Source organism: Idiotropiscis lumnitzeri, chromosome 12 (assembly GCF_059441095.1).
Source record: "Idiotropiscis lumnitzeri isolate Australia: NSW breed Sydney's pygmy pipehorse chromosome 12, RoL_Ilum_1.0, whole genome shotgun sequence".
NCBI classification, from domain to species: domain Eukaryota; kingdom Metazoa; phylum Chordata; class Actinopteri; order Syngnathiformes; family Syngnathidae; genus Idiotropiscis; species Idiotropiscis lumnitzeri.
Window position 1 is genome coordinate 20,799,545 of NC_142402.1, and position 8,176 is coordinate 20,807,720.

Consider the following 8,176-nt stretch of genomic DNA (forward strand, 5'->3'; position numbering starts at 1 on the left):
CAACCTTGTGCTGACATTACACCAACAAGAGTAGCCTGTGGGCCTGTTCTAAAAATAACTCACCAGTGACAGGACATTGTGAAAGTGATCATTTGAAAATATCAACACTGTTTATTTGACCTAATTATTGTGAGAAATCATGAACATGAGCACAGTGTTGTTTTCGTCAACGATGACGAAAATATTTGGTCACGCCCCATTTTAATGACGAAACGAGTCGATGACGAGCTAAACGTCGCTCTTTGATGACGTGACGAAAATTAATTTTCGTTGACGATACGAGTCTGGACGAAATTGTTAGTCAGACGTTCAAATTTTATGACATCCCTTCCAATTGTACGCGTAATTTGTCGTTCAAAAATTGCGATGCTGGTGCATCCTATCCTCGTTTGGGCACGCCCACCACCGGGACAACACGCGGGCGCATGCGCGCACACGCTTTTCTTCGACGGACCATGGCGACAGCTACACACGGTAGGCTAATTGGTTCTGATAACAGCGAGCCGTGACAAGTACACAACACATTTGTTTGATAGAGTTTGTACTGTATTAGAACAAGTCTACTACAAGTCCATGTTGTTAACACGTTTTTAATTTGTTTATTTATGTTGCTTTAAGTGAAATAATGCCATGTTTTGATTCTCTGCTTATTTTGGAACAATGAGCATTGATTCCACCGTTACCACTTTTATCTGTTTGTATTGCAGAATCCTTAAAAGTCGGTTACAGAGTCTTTACTATTGGCTGAAAACCTTATATGCCTATTTTTAACTAAAACAGACTAAATTTTTCGAAAGACTTTTTGAGTTTCCGTCGACAAAAACTAGACTAAAACCTTTTGGTGTTTTCATCGGCTAAAACTATCAGAATAGGAATGACTAAATGTGACGAAAACTAATAAGCATTTTCGTCCAAAAGACTAAGACTAAATCTAAAATGCCTGCCAAAAATAACACTGCATGAGCACTGTCTTCACATTATGAAGTGTTTGAGGACCACAAATACTATTAATAATAATACGAATTATAATAATAATCATCATCATCATCGTATAGATCCAACACCAAAAACATTCAGTAGTTCCTGACGTACGCCGCTTCGCCCTTGGTGGAGGTAATGTCGAGGTTAACTGACTTTAAAGCTCAGAGCAATTCATCACTGTCATTCTAACAAGCAATGACCTTTACTGGACAGTAGAGAGTTTGTTTCCTTTCCACATTAAATTCACAAGCCAGAGGAATAAACAAATGCTTAATAAGTAAAACACATAAGCGAGAAATGACAGACAGCTTCTCTGTTTTTCACTTGAGGTCATCTCCTACCTCGTGTGGCATCCGTGAGCAGACAACATGGCTGCCTGTAAGGCGTCGTGTTCCCTGAGCGACTCTTGGCCCACACACGGAATCGGAGCGTTTGACACGTTTCCCTCGCTGAGCTACCAAAACACAACACAAACACACCACCTGGCCGACTTTCAGCACCACGGGATACCCTCCATGTTACCATGGCAACCAGATAAATAACATATTCACTGTCAACGGCATAAAAAGCTAAAAAGGTGAGTCACAAAAGCTGTTTATTCCGTAAACTAACGTTTGTTTGCTAGTTGATGATAGGACCGAGCTGGCGGTCTGAATCGCCAAACAGAATGAAGGAACTACTATAAAGTGCTACATATTGCGTGGCGCTAGGTTGCGAATGAAGAGTTTGGGGATAATTGTGGACATTTTGACACAGCCAAATACTAGCTAGAAGCTAATGATAGTAAACTAAAACTTGCTCAGCAGTAGATGATCGCATGTTACATAAAGCGATTTAACTTTTTCCTTGTAAATGTCCATGCTAACATTTGATAGCAAATTAAAAATGGTTAGCCTGCTAATGATAGCATAGTGTTCTTTGCAATTCAAGGGGTGTAAGCTAACATTCAAACAACATTTAGCCATAATATGCATTTATGCATCCATAACATTTGATGGCAAACTAATGGCTAGCAAACAACACAATAGCATGTTAATTATTTTATTTGCCTTAAAAATGTGGTTTCAAAGTAGCATAGAAGCTAATGTTCACGAAAGGACTTACTGAAACATACAATTCAATACAACTTGATTTATACAGCACATTTCACAACAGCTGTAGCTGCAACAAAACGTTTTCCATATGATCTAATAACACAAATTAAAAAACTTAAACAATAGATACCAAAAGAACAGTAGTATTCTGGACCCAGACATTAAGCGAATATATGATGGCCAATGATAACTAGCTCGCCAGTTAAAGTTTTATGGATTAAACGTTAAATTGTCACGCGTGGTAATATTTAGCCAATTTCTTTTGCCGTAAAATGCTAACATATAAACAGTTATATAAAGATAATTTACAAAACACTTCCTTGAATGTTTAGCCAGAGAAGCTGTAACATGGGAACATTTGATAGCAAACTAACACTCGTTAGCAGGCTAATTCGAGCATGTTGCTGAAACAAAACAAAAAAAATCTTTATTCCGGCCAATTGACGGAATAAAGCAAAAAAAAAATGAGTCAAGGAAATGTCCATTGCGCTGTACATCCTACATTTACTTTACTGTATAAAAAGTATCTTTGCTATTTTTATTTTTATTTACTTACTGGCTGTCGGGGAAAATGTGAGCGGCGTCAGCGTCAGGTGAGTCATTTTATGTTCAGCAGTTCAACTCGCAGTCTAGTCCAAACCGCCCGCGTCGTCGTCTTCAGCCATCGCAGGTCAAACGCTGGTGGACGTGAGAGAAAAAAAAACAAAACAAACAAGTAGTTCATTCTGATGTATGACAGGTGTGTTTTATATTTAGCTTTACCTAAATGTCTGCTGGCAGGATCTCGGCCAGATGACCACACCTGTCAGACTGAGGCGTTCAAGATGTCTTCACTGTTTAGACAACCTACCGAAATGTTATTCCCGAAGAAAATTAGCTTGATTGAAATCTTCTCGCTCAGGGCTCTCCAACGGTGTTCCACTTTTGTGAAATTGTGATGCTGGGGGAGCTGATTAACCTCCAACGCATTTACTTTCCAAACAAGTTTCCCCGTTAGGTAAAATTGAAACCGAAATAACCAGCTCCAAGGTCAACGTCACCATGAACTCATGCACGCTAACGTTTTAAAGGAGACATTCCGTGGTGTCTTAATAGCGTTTGCATGACATGCCTCCATCAAAATACTCAAGGATCGCAAATTGTCTTCATTTTAAACACCCTATTTTTTTGTCTTCTTGAAATTAGACAGAATTTAGAAATTGAGACGCCCCACCATCACCGTGTCGTCAGCTTTACGCCGAGCTATCAAGGATGTCGGTCATCCGACGCTAACGCTATTAGCTAACGCTAATGAGCGCGTCTAACACCCATCATTGCAGCTCTGCTTATCATTTGACTTCGTTGTGGTAGCTTGGGTAGCATACCTGTGGTTGATATGAGTGTTTAGGCATGATTGTTTCATTTTTCAATCTTATTAACTGTCCAAATAATCCAACGGGAAAAAAAAAACACTTGAATGTAGTGAAAATTTAATCAGATTTCATTTGACCATGCTTTTAATGTTATTAAAAAATACAGGTGTACACCATATTTCCTTAATAAATTGTCCTACGAGTGTCTTATGAAAGTTTCCTTTTGCCCACAGAGAGGAACCAAAAGCAGATTTTCCCATAGAAAATTTCAAATTATTCCTTCAACGCTTTGTAATATAATACTATACCTTCAAACGGCAGTTGAGCAGTGGGCACGCCGTCGTATTTACAGGCCGGTGGTCTCCTGGAATGTGGGATGACAGAAATTATCAGTACTCGAACTACAGCGAGCTGCAAAGAATGCGCCGGGCCCTCAAATGACATCCACGACAGACAACATGGAGCATGTTTATGAAAGAGAGAGGTTCACGTTTGTCGATAAATAAATGTTGTCTTTCAGAAATTTTTTTAGGCTGCATTCAGCCATATTTTACCCGGGCTATAAGGCGCACCATATATGAGACGCAGCAACCCGTAAAAAACAAAACCCCAAAAAACATATAAAAAATACGATAGTTTGAATTAGTTTTCAAGGCATCTTTATTGGTTTTTATTAATTTTACTTTTTATCCCAAATCACTTTGTTATAGTTTAGTTTTAGTATTAGTTTTCTATTTTAAAAAAAACATGCTCTACTTGTGTTAAAAAAAATTTTTTAAATTATTGTATAGTGAAAATTCATCAAAAATATTATTTCAAAACATCTTGATTTCGCAGGGTACAGTTGACTTTTTTAACAGTCCATAGAATGCATACTCCTTCTAAAGTTGCCCTAATTAGGATAAAGTTAGGATGCCTTGTTTGTCAAAGTATATATGAACTATCACATCTCTTTCCTTTTGTCTACATCAAATATGAATGAATTGGCTGTCCAGCTCCAATACTTTTGGATAGGCGTGCATATGTGTTGATTACGAGGAATATCAAAATATAACTTATTTACAGCGAGCACCGCCTTCCACTCTTCTGGGAATACTTTCTCCACTCGATGTTGCAGTGTGAGCGTGTGCGAGTGTAAGTGTGCATGTGTGGCATTGGAATTTTTGTCCATTCATCCAGAAGAACATTAGTGAGGTCACTGACGTTGGACCCAAGAGAGGGCGCAGTGGCTCCTAATCACGGGAGTTGTGTTGATTGACGTACTCTGACAGCGTCAATCCAAACTGAGCGTTATTATTGCTGTGACGGCGGATTTTTTGGGACGACAGCACTCGTATGGGGATATCGTTCAATTTTGCGGGTGCGCCGTGGAGAAATATTGCACAATAGCCAATGAGGAGGTGCCTGGTGCACGTCAACATTCCTGTGAAGTCCGTGTCGCTCTGTTTCCAAGTTGTAATCAGATTAAGCATGTACAAATACAGGCTTACCCCTTGTGTGGTCTCTCGGTCGTGAAAACCTGCCACCCAAATCCCATTAATAGCCCCTTTTAATGAAAGGATAATACCTGTGGGATATTGTATCATTATTGTTGCTAATATTATTAAACTGTCATTGACTGACACTCGTGTCACATGCTTTCGAGACGCCGTGTCAGACGCCATTATTGAATTCTACGCATTCCGCACCAGATTTTGCCACTTGAATGTTACCAGAGAGCTTATAGGAGAAGATGCTGAGTTCATGTGAATTTGGTCAGATTATTTTTATCGACTTGGCTGAAATCAGCGTTTCCAATGAGAAAGCCGGGAGGTCTGACAAAAAAAAAAAAAAAAAGGTGCGAAGGATGAGGACAGATGTTGCGTTTTATTTGATGGCTTTGATCTCGCAAGTGCCGCTCGGCAGCCATCACGCCATAAATACACGCCTGGCGTTGGGCGGGAGACAGACATGACCCGGGTGGGTGCGTGTGACCTGACAATCTAGCAGGCTGCAGGACAACACGTTTTGTTTTGTTTTTTCTCTTGTGTGCGTATGTTGCAACTTTACTTGAATAAATAGTTGGTACAGGTATATGTACAAAAGCAGCATCGTATGTCGAAAACGTATCAATAAATATCTTTCATATACTGTAAATATGCAGTCGATCAAACAAAATCCTTCCAAAACGGTCACTTTTCAGGTCAATAAAAACCTTTTTTCATCTTTGATGAGCGATTAATATTACATTGTCATAGAGCTCAAGCCTTATTTTGATTGAGCTTGTATTGATGCAAATATCAGACTAACGTGAGGACTGGCCAATAAAATTAATTTAAAAAAAATATAGGCCCCAAAGTTGGACTTAGGAGGTTTGCGTCCTGAAAAATTATTTGACCATCTTGTTTTCTTCGCTTTCTTGTTCATTTTAATGCCTGGTAGGTGAATCACATGACTAACAGACATCTGACATCAATCGATTCATTCTCCGAACATGGAATATAATTAAAAAACTTCAATGTTGTTATCAAGAAAATTAAAAATAAATTGAATAAAATCTTTCGTGCTATTTATTTGTTGTATTCACTATATTGGTCCAAAGAAACCATTAAACGTAATATCTCATGGAAACAGACAGTGCCTCCTACTGGCGAGAATGCTTTACTACACCACACCTCCATCATCAAGTTGCCTGCTTCCATCGAGCAGCAACAGCGACAGAGTTCCATAACAGGTCCGGCAATTCCAGTCGGGAGCCGCATGCAGGATTTATTAGAAGCAGATGGCCTCGAGTTGCCTTACAAGATGGGCCGAGGCAAAAAAACACCAGGCTGACTGGCTTCTCCCGAGCCTCGCTCTGCTCTGGGGGAACCAAGAGCGACCGGTCCACCCATTTCCTTTCCTTGCCCTTCCCAGGCATGTCAGAGAGGAGCCAAGCCAAAATGTCGGGGAAAAAAAAAAACAAAAAAAAACAGACCTGCAATGGGTTTTTTGGAGGAACGGTGCGGTCATTACGATTGGTGACAGAGGTGTGCGGTTGAGAGAAGTGGGGTGGTCAAGAGCCAAAACCTTTAAAAAAAGAGCCGCAAAATAAACAGAATGATAAAATACGAGGACATTCCGCTCCCCCCCACCCCACATGACATTCCGTTGACTCTGCTAAGACCCAATGAGCATCACTAAAATTTTAAGTGCTGCTATGTCACCGCAGCCATTTTGGTCATTTAAAAAAGCCTTTAATTACCTCCGCCAATCACAAAAGGCGACAAAAGTTTTGTTTTGATTGCCGTTTTGTGGTTGCTTTGTTAGGCGGCAGATCACACAAAAATTCTTCCAGATAACCATGAAAGTTTGTGGCATAGGATATAAAAAGATATCGACGTGAAGAATATGATCACGATTTCTTGATTAAGTTAGGCCAGCAGAGAAGTCCTTAACGGCCCGCCATTGCTGTACATCCACGAGACTTAATTAAAATTACGGCAACTTGCCACGTGACAAAATTCAACTTTTGCAATGAGTCAAGCGTAAATTTATACATTTTGGATCAACAGGCTAGAAGAGTCAGTCAGCGTTGAACTGAATGTTCTCGATAAATGTCGAAACGCCGCAAACAACATGAAGTGTTTCAAGCGGAGCATGATTCATCTTCTCCTTTCGACATTGCATTACTTTTGCTCATTAAGCGCCTCGCTTTCTCATCCTTTGCAGGCACGACGAAAAGCACCAAGAGATCTTTTTTTCCGAGCAGGTGGAGAGACTTATGAGCATGGCTGGATTTCCTGAGGAGCATAAAAATGCGGCGCAGAAAAACTTGGTAAAAGCAACACACGTCCCTATTAGGAGCATCTGGCATTGCCGCCTCGACGTAGTAAAGCAGTGGAATAATAATATAGCATTACATAATTTTGTTTTGGGTGGCCTTGGATACCGCCACCCACCGACCCGCCCCCCCCAAGAAAGAAAATATAAAAACAGTGGCCGCTCAGGGAATTCCCTGACATCACTTATGTGTGTTTTTGTTTGCTGATTTTTCTTTTTGTCTACATCAAGTTAAAGAGCGTCTTTTACTCCATGAGAATGAGCGCTTTTGTTTCCGATTGAGGAAACAGGTGAGAATAACAGCCAAAGCAACAGGAAGCGCTCATGATGGATCGTTAGAGAATACACCGACTCGGAGGAAGCTAATCTGTTTACATGCCAGAACTTCGGCCTGTTGGGTCGATTGAGATTTGGCTAAAGCGAGATGCACGCATTCCAAATTTGAGCCTTTTGCCAACACTGCAATCAAATCCGGCAACGGGCCAATTCTCCGATATCTCTGAAAGATTATCCTGAGCGATTATCCTGTGATGTGGCGTGTGATAAGAGTTAGTTGAACTCCTGCATCTGCTCAGAAAAATGTCAAATTTTACGAACGAAATCTGAAGTCCTTCTTGAGCGGCCGAACTGTGAAACAGAAAATTAGCCAATTACGCTCTTGCCAGACACAAAGAGGAGCGACTGTTTGTGTTGATTGTATAACGAGTCCTGAAAGTCCTTTACAAAAAAATGATAAGGTTAAGAGCTGTACACCGCAACGGGTGCATAATCATCTAAATTTCAATTTCTGCTTCTTTGTGTTTACTGGCAGATTTCTGACGCCCTTTGACGCAGTGCCGCCTTCCATAGGTCAGTCACGGTACTACATAAGAAATTCTGTTTCGAGACTTGCAAATGCGGTTCGCGGTTCGTCGCAGGGTATTTGAAATTTTCAAAATCGCTGACTGA

General features: G+C 40.4%; 1 long non-coding RNA gene across 1 annotated transcript; it reads left to right on the top strand.

Moving 5' to 3' along the window:
* Positions 1-427: 427 nt before the first annotated feature.
* LOC148326457 (uncharacterized) lies at positions 428-7,218 on the top strand. The gene is made up of 3 exons (XR_015846101.1): positions 428-474; positions 1,311-1,558; positions 7,118-7,218. It is a non-coding gene; the product is annotated as an uncharacterized LOC148326457 (long non-coding RNA).
* Positions 7,219-8,176: the final 958 nt, after the last annotated feature.